The following is a 15,796-nucleotide window of genomic DNA, read 5'->3' as shown; positions in this document are numbered from 1 at the left end:
ATTGTTCTTCTTTTCTCCATGGTTTGAAGAGTTGTAGCAGGGACATGTAATATACTTCTTTATGTTGAGGAGTCTTCAATGACAATTTGATATGATTAATTAAATTTGGTTTAGTGAGTTTAACTAAGCTGCCTTCACAGTCTGTCACTCTATATTTACCTTTTTTTTCATCAGGTTTCATATAATTTTTGTATGTGTAGTTTTGGGCTATTTGGTATAGACATGTTTTCCAAAGTATTACTTCTGTTTGGGTAGTATGTGTCCAATAAATAGTTTTTTAAAATGTCTTGGCTGTTGGGATCATGTTTGGCTATTGTGTCTATATCTTCATATGATTTTAGAACTCTTTTTCTAGATTTTGCTGGACCAAGACTTAGCCATGCTATAAATTTCAGATTTACCATACAATGAAGTACCAGTTAAACGATCAGCTGCTTCATAAGATCCACATTCTCTATGGGTGAGCATTTTTATGCCCAAGCTGTATAATTTCTGAGATACTGTTTTATCTGATGACAGGTCATTCCAGAGGTCTTGGAGCTCTGTCTTTTCTGCTTTAGTTAAGTATGCTGTGACATATCGTGCAACTGCAGTAGAATTGTCTGCAATGTACTGCACATCTATGTTTGCATTCCATAAGTGGGCAATGATTGCATTATAATCATTGATATATTTTTCTTCTTCTTTTCTTTTTATGTAATATGTATTTTTAGGTGACTTACCTTTAACACTATGTCTAACTGAAGACATGAGGTTGTTTACTTGACCTGTATTTGTAACTGGTCTAGGGAAACCAAATCGGCATTTGGTGTAGTATTTGCCTTTGTTTTTGTATTTGCGACGACAATATTTTCCACATTTGTGTCTTTGAAATTGTAAAATGTGTGCATGAAGATCACTATTTGTGGCTTCTGATGGAATTTCACAAGTGACATATTTTTCAATAAACTGTAAAACAGTGGCATCACTGTCTTGACCAAATTTAGGAGCATCTTTAATCCATAAAAGCATGTGGATATGTGGTGCTCCTCTGGCTTGGTATTCTTTTCTCCAAAAGAAGTGTTGCACTTCTCCAAGGGGAGGAACAGTTTTATTGCAAATAAAATGTAGCATAGCAATGAAGCGATGGTGAAAATATCTTGAAACATTAACAGGATCCAAAGAACAAAGTTCTCCAGGTGTTAGAATATCTATGTTTGTTTTGTTTTTATTTGATATGCGTAGGAAATCATGTAAATCTTCCCATGCATATTCTGCACAACTTAATGTAACAAACCAAGTGGGTGGGCCAAGGTTTCTGATCATACAACGTACATCTCCATGACAGCGAAACCAGTACTCTTTAGTACCACGCATATTTGCTAATAGATTTGTAATATTTGATTGTAAAACCTCATCCTTTTGTTGCACTTTCTCTAATAATTGTGTAGCTGTCATATTTTGAAAGTGTGATCCTGATTTTAATATGTGTGCAACTCCGTAACATAAAGTTGCTAGTTCACTTTCAAAGAGTAGGTGGAATATGTATTCCACATTTTGTCTAAATCTGGGATCTTCAGAATACATCCGTAATGAGCGGTATTCTGAAGCTGATATTTGAATAGGTCTATCATCATACCTTCCTCCTTTGCCAGTAGGAAAGAGTAGAGGAAAAGCATGTGCTTCTATACTTTTTTCCCATATACTGATTGGCGATCCTTTTGTTTGACGCATTTGGTAAGTTTCCAGTACATCTTGTACAGTGTCATTACAGTGCAAAGGATGAATTGTATAATGGCCTAAAGTATTTGATATTGTAGCAGGATCTAGTAGCTCAAATTGACCAGCTTCTTGTGTTTCTTGAATTATTTCAGTTGTATCTTTCACGTTTTCTTCAATATTAATTTCTTTGTAATATACATTATTCTCTTTAAAGGATAGTTCCGGGACTTTTTTTTTATTGTCCCTACGGGTCGGCCATGTGTTTGTAAGCATAAATCGGTAGATCGTAGGAAACTTTCCTATGGACCTTACCCGACTTTTCGCCCATTATCGCACTCGAAATCAGCCTCCATTTTGTGATAATCCTATCATTTCGCCCCATCGACCTGGCTCACCTGCCTTTGCGGCACTAAATCAAATCCCCCGCCCCTGAGCCTGACATCAGCAGACGCGTACTGCCCATTTCAAGCACGTCTCGTGTCAACAATCGCTGCGCCTCAGCTATTGACGTGTTGCCATGGAAATGGCAGGACGCCTCTTTCCCCAATAAGTATAAACAGACCGTTTCACAACACACAGCAGCAGATTTTCGATTCCATTCCTCTCTCTGTGTTACTTTGAGTATTCTGTGACTCGTTTCAGTGCTCTGGTCAGCAACCTTCGCCGCTTGTAGCCCGTGTGAACACCTGTACCATCTCTGTAAATTATTTTACTATCTTTACCGCACAATGGCCACAATAATGCCGTATATGTACGAGCCCGAGTACACCGAGGAGGAACTACTGGAAAGGCAAGCACGCGAAAACGATGGGGATTAGGACGGCAGTTGGGAGGACCAGTCAACGGATGAAGAGCCTGGACCATGTCGCATGGACGGCGTCTCCACCTGGTGCACGTGCAATCGGTGCGAGCTAATGCCAACTGAGGAGGAGAACTGCTGCTGCCGTGAAAATTCCGGGTGCTTGGCCTACATTTCGGAAAGCGAGCAAAGTCTGCAGGAAGGCGAGCAAAGTCCGCAATGCATCACCGAGCTGCCAGAGTTCAGGGAAGCCTGCCTCTCACGGACCGTGTTGAGGATGATGATGGTGCTTATGCACGAACTTCGTGGCACTGTTCGTCCGCGTAATCCGAGTAACGAGTAAGTATACTCTGTTTGTGATGTCAGTGATGCCACTACTATTTCATGGTCGTCTCCCACATATAAAATTACATATACATATCATTCGAACGCATGTAAATTGGTTCCATATAGTGCATTTTCTAGATATAATTTTTTTCTAAGAAAAATGACATGTGTTACCTGAATCGACATTGATAAGAAAGTTTTGTCAGTTTAATACAGTTTGCATCTTTTTTTTTCACAGGTGGTACAGGCTGGTGGCCTATCGTTGCTTCACTTGGTGGCTTCACGGGAGGCTCGGACACCGCGTTCGGAGAGTAATACCTGCCTGTGCGGTACTTGCCATTAGACAACATTTCCCTAGTGACAGTGGACAATACCGCGGATTTTCCCTCGATGTGCTGCAACCTCAACTTTACAATGTGTAATGTTTATTATTTATGTTTAATTAAAATCTAAAATAAAGCCCAACATATATTTTAACAATGGTTGTTTTGATTTTTTAAATGAATCTAGTGTGTCTCCGTTGAATAGCCTTCCAGTGCCTTGTCTTGTCACACCACATGTCTCCGGCCAGCATCCTCCCTCACGCTGGCCGCACACCTTCAATCCACATAACAGTTGAACCCATATATGCAGCAGTCATACATATATTATTTTGTGGGTTGGCATCAAGCGTTGGCAATAAAAAGCCGTTGGATTTTATTGATACAAAACATGGTTATAGGTAAATAATAAATATGGTTGATCATAATAAATCCTCTTTTTGGGCACCGGGTACAGAGATGACCCCCATATATTCTCCTGGGAGGGTGAGGTATTTATAAACTCACCCCCCTGCCTTCCATGTAGTAGATCCTGCAGCCATCCTCTTACATTCAGTTAGATGGCCTCTCCTTGGTGAGGCCCTGCGGCAAACGGGTCTTGTCTGCACGACCACCGCCCCAATCCACCCCCCGCCCTATCAAAGGCAGTTCGCACCTGGGTACTTGCGCTGCTGGCAAATGGAGCTGTCAGGGAGCGATAAAGGCCAAGAGGTGCCAAAGACCATGTACACTTCAAAGTGGTCTATAGAGCATGGGTTGTTGTTCCCATGTCTACCTCCAGACCCCGTGTCTCCTGCCAAGCATCCCCCCTCACGCTGGACGCCCCCCTGCAATCCACATAAGTGTGTCTCCATTCACGAGTCTTCCTGTGTCTTGTCTGCACGACCACCGCCCCGATCCACCCCCCGCCCTATCAAAGGCAGTTCGCACCAGGGTACTTGCGCTGCTGGCAAGTGGAGCCGTCAGGGAGCGATAAAGGCCAAGAGGTGCCAAAGACCATGTACACTTCAAAGTGGTCTATAGAGCATGGGTTGTTGTTCCCATGTCTACCTCCAGACCCCGTGTCTCCTGCCAAGCATCCCCCCTCACGCTGGACGCCCCCCTGCAATCCACATAAGTGTGTCTCCATTCACGAGTCTTCCTGTGTCTTGTCTGCACGACCACCGCCCCGATCCACCCCCCGCCCTATCAAAGGCAGTTCGCACCAGGGTACTTGCGCTGCTGGCAAGTGGAGCTGTCAGGGAGCGATAAAGGCCAAGAGGTGCCAAAGACCATGTACACTTCAAAGTGGTCTATAGAGCATGGGTTGTTGTTCCCATGTCTACCTCCAGACCCCGTGTCTCCTGCCAAGCATCCCCCCTCACGCTGGACGCCCCCCTGCAATCCACATAAGTGTGTCTCCATTCACGAGTCTTCCTGTGTCTTGTCTGCACGACCACCGCCCCGATCCACCCCCCGCCCTATCAAAGGCAGTTCGCACCAGGGTACTTGCGCTGCTGGCAAGTGGAGCTGTCAGGGAGCGATAAAGGCCAAGAGGTGCCAAAGACCATGTACACTTCAAAGTGGTCTATAGAGCATGGGTTGTTGTTCCCATGTCTACCTCCAGACCCCGTGTCTCCTGCCAAGCATCCCCCCTCACGCTGGACGCCCCCCTGCAATCCGCATAATGCCACGACATATACACGTCATTCATTCACAAACACACCCCTGTTTCGAATTCTTTATAACCCACTTCATATTTCTAATGAGAACTTCTTTGCGCTTTGCTAGTCAACCCGTGAAGGTGCTGGTTATCTGCTCTTCGTCTCTGTGAACTTCCGTGACCACTTTGAGCAAACTCGTCAGTTTGCAACCTGTGAACTGCTCCCTGTTCTACGACAAGAAACTACTCTGATCCCTGCATCTAACTGTTTTTTCGTCAAGGTAAGTCCATGTACCATAATCATTTTGCGTCCAATTTTTTAATTTATATCTATTTGCTAGTAGTCATCAAATTGCATCCATGTTTTCTTTTCGTTCACGACAGTACATGCAAGGAACTAGTCACATGTTCTGAGTTTAGTCAAATTACTTTTTCTATTTTTTGAAAGTTATTGAAATACTTATCCGCATGTGAATAACGTGTATAGTTCCAAGAACCAAAACGGACCTTGCATTGAACCTTTTATGTGTCATTTAATGTTTTAACACATTGGTATTCATAGAGAATTGTTGATCTTTACTTTTCAGAACTTTCCATAATGCCTGCCTGTTCCATTGGCGGTTGCCCTTCGAAGACCCATAACAAATCTGAAGGTACTATAATGCATGTTTTCCCTAAGACAATAGATCAGATAAGAGAATGGGTCCGATATTGCGGATATCCAGCCTCTGAGCTAGAAAGTAGAGTCCTAGAAGTCTTTGCGGACAAGAGGGGTGATCGATACCGCATCTGCAGCAGGCACTTTAGCCCAGACATGTACTCCACATCATTGCTAATAAAGAAGAAAACACCGCGAGCGAGGCGAAAATTGCTCTCAACCGCTATTCCCACTCTATTCGTCCACATCCCTCCACTGGTGAGTCAAGTTTACGTATTTATCTCTCGGCCTTGCGGTAGTGTGTAGCATTAGCTAACAATAATTTCCCCATTTATGTATCCACTCAATATGAAGGCGGAAGATTCTCCATCCGTGTCGTTATTGCAGTCATCAGCCACTTCAAGCGCCGATCGGGTAATCTTACTTAGCTATTCTGACACTGACTTGTTTTAGGCATGTAAATCAATAGTTTTAATTGATCGTGTAATTATTTTACCTAATGGTACACCACAGTACTCGTCCTCTAGTCTTTGTTTTCAGTTATAATTATTGTTATCCAAAATAATGCAAGTACTGTCTTTCAGGGAGATGCTGAGGAGTCCAACGCATTGACGACAACCGTAGATGTCACTCAGATGCTCGAGGTACGTTTCCGGACAGTTCCATCGATGGAGATCATCAGATCTTGCATTCTTGTAGCGTGATTGTTACACACAATGTTTCTTTCGTTTTTAGCCATTGGTATGTCCTTCTGTCGTCGCCCTCCTATGTGTCTTCTTTTTTCAATATTGTGTTCATTACTAATGAAAGTCCTATGTTTCAGGGAGTCGATGGAGCATTAGTCCAAGAAGAAGGGGGAGCATGCAGTTACGGGTCGGCGCAACAGCTTGCAGAAGTGTGCACCGCAGTTACAGCGTCCCTTGATGTTCTTATGCATTTCGAGGTATGGATACTGACAGATCAATCATGCGAGATCAAATGACGTGATTACATCCGCTATACTTCCTTCTTTATTAACGCAAGTACTATGTTTCAGGGAGCTGACGGAGCTTCTTCAACAAGAACATCACCCCTAGTAGTTGATGCAGATCTCTGGGTGGTGACACTTCCAACGATGGAGCAAATCGAATCATATTTAGATATCCATTATTTATTTTAGACAACTGATCATTTGTGCAGGTCTATTTAGATGAGCCGTTGACGCCTGCAGAAAGTTTATGTTCTTTTAAACAAAATAGAAAACCATACTAATGCAATTACTGTGTTTCAGGGAGTTGCTGAAGCGTCATCTTCAATAATATCATCAATGGAAGTCTATGCAGAGCCCGAGGTATGGATCTTGACAGTTCAATCTAACTAGATCAACAATGCGTGAACTATTGTCGTTTGAATGTTCTACACAATGCGTTCATTCGTGTTTTGCTATTGAGATGTACGTATGGGTATTGGTCCCCAAGTACATTTTGTGTTTTCAATATTATTATGCATACTAATGAAAGTTCTATGTTTCAGGGAGTCGATGGAGCCTCAGTGAGTGATGGATGTGCTTATCATGAAAATATAGTCGTTGCAGCGCGAGAGGAAGTGGAGACATGCACACACGAGTCGGAGCAACAGCGTCCAGATGTTGAAGTTCGAGGCAAGAAAGTTTCAAAGAAAAGAAAGCAAAAGAAGGTTAGTGTCCTGTTCACTATATTATGTTGTCTTTCACTGTCAATAGTTCAATACTGTTAGTTGTGTTTAAACTGAACATCCCTTTTCTAATCTGTCCTCTAGTTGCGAGTGGGTGTAAGAACTAGATCTACACAGACAGTGAAGCGAACGAGAGATGTTGCTTGTCAAACCTTTTGGCAGGGACTTGAGACTGGAGATGCATCGTGCCAATGGGAAGAATATGAAGTGATTGACAACGGAGCTATACCACCACCAGCCATTGATAGTGAATGTCCTCCTGGTAGTTTGGATGCAGTCGGAGATCAATTCACAGAATCCACACCCGCAAAAAATAAGAGCGCGCGAAAGTTGAAGACATTGTTTTTTTCTCCCATCTCCGGACAAGGAACAGTTGTTGCAGTGGAAGAGAATGACATGGACGACAATGAAACACCATCAATATCACTCAGCATAGCGGAAGACGATATCAGAGATTGTACCTTTCATGCGAGTGACATGTCCTCAACGTTACAGGCCGAACCAGCTGGGATGCAGAGTGACAGTATAAGGAAAGAGGCCAAATTCATTGTATTCGATAGCTGTTTGATGGATATTATTATGATGATGAAATGTGGGCATTGGGTTGGTGGGGAAGTATGTGGGGAGCCATTGATTAATGTGACTCGTGCAATTCGAGGCACTAACCTTAAAATACATGCCACCTGTACACAATATCATCCGTTCGCATGGTCTGCACAACCCATGCTGGGGCAACTGCCAGCAGGCAATCTACTTTGTGCAGCGGCCGCACTTTTTAGTGGTTCAAGTTTTAAAAAGTTACAGTATTTCTTTCAGTTTGTGGGAATCCATTTCATTGCGAAAACTCAGTTCTACAAATACCAAACCGATTATCTATTTCCAGCCATCAGCGAAGCTTGGAGAATGGAAAAAATGTCAATGGAAAGTACATTCGCGGGCAAACGCTTCAGGCTAGCCGGTGATGGACAGTGCGACAGCCCAGGATTTTCAGCCAAGTACTGCACCTACCACTTTCAGGACATGGAAAGTAAGAAAATTGTGAGTTCGGTGGTCGTGCAGGTGTCACAAAGTACATCCTCAGTGGCCATGGAGAAAGTTGGCTTTGTAGCATCATTGCAAGAACTACAATCGCGGGGAATGGTGATCGACCTGATAGCCACGGACAGACACGTTTCAATTGCCAAGACAATGAGAGAAGAGTACAAAAATATAAATCACCAATTTGACGTATGGCATCTTGCAAAAACAATCAATAAAAAATTGTCGGCTGCAGGAAAAAAAAAAGATATGCAAGGTATTTCACAGTGGTCCAAGTCAATCAGCAACCATCTTTGGTGGAGCTCAAAAACATGTGAAGGGTCGTTGGAAATTCTACTGGAAAAATGGCGGTCAGTAATGTTGCACTGTAGCAACGTACATCGATGGTCGACAAATGAACATTTCCACAAATGTGAACATGGCCATTTGTCCACAGAGGAGGCACGGAAGAAGAAGTGGTTGATTCCTTCATCACCCACTCACAAGGCCATTGAAAAGATTGTATTTGATAAAACTATAACAAGAGATTTGAGGGGACTCACGGAATTCTGCCACACAGGAGATTTGGAGGTGTTCCACAATATGTGCCTAAAGTACAGGCCCAAAAGATTGCATTTTGGCATGGAAGGCATGATAAATCGGACTCTTCTAGCGGTCTTGGCACATAACCATAATGTTGGCCGTCAACAAAGTAGGACGACCGGAACTTTAGGGACGCTTCGCTACAATAAGGCCTTCACTAAAAGAAGTAAACAATGGGTGATCAAACCAGTGTTTGAGGATATGCAATATGAGTTTATTGAGAGATTTATCGTAGATGTCCTCGATAGGCACATACATGGAGTGGTGAACGAACCTATGCAGGGGACAACTGCATTGCCACCCAACATTGCCTCTGTTCCATGTCCACCTAAAGCAGAGCTCATTGAGAAATACACATCACGGTTTAAATGATTGTAATTTGATTGTCTGTTCTCTCGAGTCTCCTCATGTTGCAGGCCCATTGCATATGTGTAGCTATGTATTGTGTAAATAAAAGTGATTGCTCAGTGTAAATGCAATGTGTCTCTCGAACCTTGTTCATTTGCGCATTAAATTAAACCAAACAGTAATATAAATCATTTTTACAAAAATTATAGAATGTTTCCGTATTACAAACACATGGCCGACCCATAGGGACAATAAAAAAAAAGGCACGCAGACAAGATGCCCTTACACTAACTGCAGCTAACTAGAAATGTGTGCTCGCTCAAAGTGAAGGTCAGCTGCTTTGATGTTTTGCTCGGGTGGCGGAACGGCCCACGACCCAGTATAAGGTTCTATTGTGATTTGACCTTGACAGGCCGGGACCATCCCGAAAGACTAAGAAAAGATAATGAATAAAATTTCAGAAACGAAACGATGAGCCACGTTCATTAGAAGAAGTAACGTCGGCAAAGAAGGAGTGGTGTTTCGGGTCTGCCCTACACAGAGACACAATGGAAAATGCAAATATAATGTAAGCAACTTTTGATGAGTTTATACCGCAATTTCATTACTATACAGTGGCTTTAAAGACGGGTTCAGTTGTACTTGTTCGTTCTATGTGGCATATTGTTTTCTACCGCACACCATCTTGAGGAGAAACATCTGCTTTTACTGAAGCACCTCAAAACCTTCCTCTTTGCTTCTGCTTTCTCTCTCCCTCTCCCCTGCTACAACTGGTCCACTGTCTGCGACCTCGGTCCTAGGCCCTTCCACTCTCCACCTGCACTGCCTCCCTGTCAACCCCTGCACTGGGGGACTGTCTCAGTATCCTACAGCCCCCCCTTCCCAGCACTTGTTCTGCACTTACCTTGCACTTGCCACCAGCTGGCCCTATTTATTTATTATTTTATGCTACTTACCTTGTACTCCACTCCCCCCCCTCCCTGCCTCGCCACGCCTTTAAACACTTGTGTACACCCAGTAGCGCTGTCCTCGCTATGATTTTAATAAGGATCTGATGGTGAGACTAATTTCATTTTTTATGTTTTTAGGTACATCATTCACTACTGTCTGTGTCACGAGTACCAGACACCGGCGGACGGCTTCTACAGCCGCCAGTTGCTTCTCCGCGTGAACGTTACCACCCTGACCATTTTATGGGACGATCGCCAAGTACAAGTATGCCCTTACGCGGTACTAACGGTTAGATGCAACATACCTACCGTTGTGGTGGCCTAGTGCCTCGTTGTTGGAACAGCCATGCGATTATCAGTGCGACCGAAGAGCTTATTTTTATCGTAAACCAACACCCTGTGTACTGCACACGAACATCGCTTCCCTCAAGACGAACTAATTTGGATCGAGAGCAAAGAAAAATGCAAATCGCTGAATATTCGCTAAACATTTGATGTCCAATAAATGTACTTTGCCAAATGTACAATCTTGCCGTTTGCTTTTAAACCACGGTTTCACATTCCGAATTGTGGCGCTGTATTGTGAGATGCTCTAAGACCCTGTGTACAGCAAAGGACCATCGCTTTCCTCAATACGAACTTTTTGGAACATGAGCAAATAAAAATGCAAATCGCTGAATATTCTCTAAACATTTGATGTCAAATAAATGTACTTTACCACATTTACAATCTTGCGGTTTGATTTCAAAGTACAGTTTCATATTCCGAATTGTGGTGCGCTGTATTGTGAGCTGATCTGTGTTGATTTCCGGGGTCTGTGTGGAGTCGCGTAGAAGACGCCTGGGCGCGTTTGCCTACGCAGCACAGTCACGTCACGGATAGAGGCGGGGAATATGAATGTTTTGATAAAGTCTGTTTCAGGGGCGGGGGATTTGATTTAGTGCCGCAAAGGCAGGTGAGCCAGGTCGATGGGGCGAAATGATAGGATTATCACAAAATGGAGGCTGATTTCGAGTGCGATAATGGGCGAAAAGTCGGGTAAGGTCCATAGGAAAGTTTCCTACGATCTACCGATTTATGCTTACAAACACATGGCCGACCCGTAGGGACAATAAAAAAAAAGTCCCGGAACTATCCTTTAAGATATTGGAAGGCTTGTCTAACTCTATATAAATCTACCAGCTGTTGCCATATTTTTTTGTCTTTTGTAGGTACTCCATTTACTAATATAATTAAAGATTGCTGCATTGGACGTTGCACTCCTAGAGTATGCACATTTTCTTTTAGATTTAATGGTAAATAAACTACTTTTCCACGAATGCCTTTTACCAATTCAGAGGGAGGTAATTTTGCTGTTTTTGGTTGAAGGCGAATTATTGCTTGAAATGGGTGTACTGTTTGAATTATGATGCTCTCATATAAATTAAGTTGTTGTAGAGGTTTTGGTACTGGGTATAATTCCAAATTATTTGTGATAGAACGTGAAGGAGTTTGCTTGTTGTCAAGCTTTGTAGTGCAATAACTGCAAAGTATTAAGGGCTCAGTTATTTCATATTTGTTTTCTGCTACAAGGTAGAGAGCTAATTCAAACCATTTAGAATCTTCATTGTCTTCTATTTTGTATGATAGGTCCACAGTTTTTGTGTTACTTTTATAAAGAATTCTACGGCAACATACACATACATGGTTTGGTACTTCAGCTGATGTACTTTTAAATTTTACTATTTCTTTTTTGTATGTGTTTAGCAAAAGGTTTCCATGTGTAGAATTGTTGCTTAATTGGTTTAAAGCTATTTCATTCTGTAAATGGCTTTCACTTCCAAAATATTTTTTCTGGATATAGTGAATTTCTTCAAGTAGGTCTTTTGCTGTACCATGTAGAAGGATGTTATTTAACTTTGCTAGTGCTAAAGTAGGACTTTTAGTATAGTACAGTTTATAGACTAGATTTCTTATAGTTGAATGATGTGTTGATATCCTTTTGATATCATGGAAAGTGGTTTTACAAGTAGGTCCTGTAATGCAGGCCAATGAATGTCCTTGTAGTCCTGTGTACTTGCGCACTGGACAGGTATCTATAATTTGCAGTAATTTAATTTTGATTTTGTCTTTGCTTTTTACATATTTATTGAGGAATTGGCGTAAAGATTTGAAACATTGTTTGGGAATGTTACACATTGACGTGCATGGCCATTTGTACACTAGACGTTCTGATTCAGTTGAATGGAGGGGTATTTCTAAGTTTTCAGGGCATATTTTTTGTAAGAAGTACTTCTTGTTCCATTATGGTATTATTCACTTTTTCATAACCTCGACCACTGCTATGTATGGCAATTGTATTTGTTTGCTTTTGTTTGTACGTTTCTTCATTAAAATATGGTTCTGTGCTTGTAGTGCGATTCCATTCACCTCTGCTGATACTTAAGAAGTTCTTTCTGTTGATATTTCGCTTATTGAGAAGTCTTTTTTGTAATTTAGTTATTAGTTTTGTTAGTGGTTTCATTTTGTTTAACAGTAAAATAAATCAATTTCTTTTGAGAAGAATTGCACTGTCCATCAATGCTTCTAAGATTAATTTCCTACGATAGATTTTAAGCTTTAAACCTGATTTCTCTCCTGTTTTTATAAGATTTTGAAGGACTTTGTGACGGTATATTTTGGCTAAAATACATTTCTTGGTATGCTTACTTTGCACTATATTAAAATTTGAAGAAGTAGTTTTATCTGTACTGATAGCTGATTTTCTGTTAATTGTTTTTTGGTTTGTTTTACATTTTGATAGAGGAAGCAAAGTTGTTGTACTTGAAACTTCTTGTGTTTCACTAAATGATTGTTTTCGCTGTTTTGTTTCAACTTTTTTTACAAATTCTGCTAGAGACGGATGCTTATGTTGGACACCTTTATTTTCATTTGCTCTACTTTTGCGTTGCTTTCTACGGACTTGACTTTTGGTAGGCATTCTTTAGGGTCTGTTGAAAAAAATAAAGAAGATATGGGTTGGGGTGTTCTGGAATGTATGTGTGCTGTGTGCATGAGTGTTTGAGTAAGATGATAAAGATGTATGTAATGGTGTGTGATTGTGCATTGGGAACTAAAACTAGTAGGGATAGGTATTCTTGAATTTATGTGTTACTAAACTGGGCTTCAGATGACAAAAAAAAAAGTAAGCTAGTGGTGTGGAAAAGTACAAATAGTAAATCTAATGTATACAATTAAAACAGTTGTTTGTTCTATAATATGAAAATTGTAGTGGTTCAGTTGAGTAATCTGTGTGTCCAAAAATAGAAATTTGTGGGCCATTCTGGCTGTAAATCGCTGTTTAAGACATGGACATTTTTGAACAAAATGGTACAAAATCTCTATTTTTAGAAACCAAAATAGCTTGTATTAACGTTATAGTATATTTGATTAATAATACAAATATTATGGTGATATTATGGTGATATTTTACTTACTTTTTAAAAAAAATTAACAGGTAACTTCTTAGTTTTTCTTTCTTCTTCTAATTTGGCTGCTTCTTTTCAGGAAACTGGTCTTCACTGCAATTGTAAAAGCTTCAAATTAGTAACTTTGTATATAGCACTGTTTTTAATTTAGATATTGATTTTTTTTAATTGCAATCCTCAGTGCCTTCTGTAAAACCATTAAACTAATGTATTTACATAAGATACATTGCATCAGTTCAGTACATATGATATGTTCTTAATGAACAAATTGTATTGAATGACTAACTGTAGCAAAAAAAAAATATCTTTACTATGTCTTGTGAAATTTATAATATATTAGTGAATACCACTATTTCTGTAAGTAAACTGTTCTAGGTAATAGCGCCTCAATGTCATGTCTAATTTAAAGTAATTAAGTAAATAAATAAATAAAAACAAAAAATATGAAATTGTATAAGTATTTTTATAAAGGTTTAAACATAGATTGTGTTTGCATGCAATTTTGTTTGAATATATGTAGTCTATATATTTAATTTAAAAAATGTTAGTTTAACATGATTTGAGTGTGTGTGCGTATAAAGAAAGTAAATAGTATAAAGGTTTATAAGTGATAGTTGATTTTAGGAAATTGAAAAAAGTACAGTAAATTCATTTTACAGATTTTACAAGGTAAAAGTCTGTTTGAAAATGTGTTCAACTACTATACAGAAAATATGCATACCTGAAGTTTGTGTTCATGCATATGGATATGCATGGAGCTGCAAGTAGAAATCTTGAAGACTTGTACAGTATTTCTGGTAGATGCTGCTTGCCAATGATATGACACTTGTACTCAGAGAGATTCAGAGTACATTTGCAGTGCTGATCTATGATGATGCAGTTAGATGTAGAGGTCTTGAATGTGATTGGTGCATGGTCATGTGACTTTTGAGGTACATCCAATGAGGGAATGGCAGAGAGAGTGTAGTGGAAATGGTAGAAGGGCTGTTCATGTTACGATATGTCCGCGGACATAGCGGTAGTTCGTGGACATCGGGAGTTACATCCGGGGATTTTTGGGTTCAGAAGTCATGCAAATGAGAATAAGCACTGAAAGGGATTGGTCAGGAAAGTTTGGTGGGTGTGTTGTGCCAGGAGAGATTTTCTCAGATACTCTTTTTGCTGAGAGAACAAAAGATAGCTATGGCTGTGCGTTTCAGAAAACAGATTGTTTGGATTTTAGGAGATTCGTGGATACATTGGTTGAAGGTGCATGCAGAAAGCTGTGGAGTAGCTGTAGATCTTGTACGTGGAATGAAGTGGTTGGACTTGCTACCTCTCTGTGCTACTTTGGAGACAGAGAAACATCCAGACATAATTGTCATTCATTGTGGAGGGAACAGTTTAGGACATGTGACTAATTTTTTTGCAATTTGCTATGAAAGAAGGACTTAGGAAGGTTATGGACATGTTTCCTAATTCTCAAGTGATATTTTCACGGATTGCGCAGAGACAAATGTGGCTTCGTTCTTCTTCATTTGGTCCACAAATGGAAAAAGAAAGGCGCAATGTTAATAAGGCTGTTTGTGCCTTTCTAAGAGATTTTGGCATGTCTTCTTTTCACAATGAAAATATTATGTTTTGTAGTACATACATTTTTCGCAGAGATGGAGTCCATCTTACTTATGCTGGCAATCAGATTTTTCTGAGAAATGTACAAAATGCATTGCGACCTTTTTTGGAATTACAACAACGATTTTGAAGTAGATGTTAAGCATTTACAATTTTTGACTTACAAACGCCACCCAAAGGCTCTTTTCAGAGCCACCACTTCTTTCCAGAGAAAATTACAATGTTTGTGATGGAGTAGCAACCCAATTTTTTTAATGTTCGCAAACTGTCCGTGGATTTATAAAAAGTACAAAGAGCCCTGCTTCATTTATTTTCACTTCTATTTTTTAACTGGAAAAGGCGGCTCTGAAAAGAGCCTTATTTTATTTTTTATTTTTGTAATTTTGTATTTTTTGTGGTTTTTCAGACACGACACACTAGGAGAGGAGGGTAAAGGAGGCTAAAAGGGGGGACACCAACCACAGGGATAAGAAAGGGCGAGCTGAGAGAGGAAGATGTAGAGTGGGTTTTATTTGGGTAGTGAGCAGGTCTTCTCGTGCTCTGAGACGATAGTCTCAAAAGCACTCAGAAGTCGCTCCCCCCTGCAGAGTACTGTGTCACAGTACATACATACAACTGTGACCCTCGAAAGGTAAGGGTCATCAGCATTCTGTATGGCCTGTGAGGCAGCTTGAGGAAGACG

The 15,796-nt window shown here is 40.6% G+C and overlaps 1 protein-coding gene across 5 annotated transcripts in view; it reads right to left on the bottom strand.

Annotated features, from left to right (window-relative positions):
- Window positions 1–15,796, bottom strand: part of ALDH3B1 (aldehyde dehydrogenase 3 family member B1) — a 710,542-nt gene that overhangs the window by 219,727 nt on the left and 475,019 nt on the right. Inside the window, exon 2 of one of the 5 annotated variants that reach the window (XM_069628930.1) lies at window positions 13,513–13,596. The exons of the other annotated variants lie outside the window; for them this stretch is intronic. The gene's annotated coding sequence lies outside the window, so the exon portion shown is untranslated. The remainder of the gene's footprint in view (window positions 1–13,512; window positions 13,597–15,796) is intronic. 5 annotated transcript variants of the gene reach the window in all.

Source organism: Ambystoma mexicanum, chromosome 12 (assembly GCF_040938575.1).
Source record: "Ambystoma mexicanum isolate Mex_15411 chromosome 12, UKY_AmexF1_1, whole genome shotgun sequence".
Lineage (NCBI taxonomy): Eukaryota > Metazoa > Chordata > Amphibia > Caudata > Ambystomatidae > Ambystoma > Ambystoma mexicanum.
Note: the sequence above shows the minus strand (reverse complement) of the source record. Positions and strands in the feature narration are given on the sequence as shown.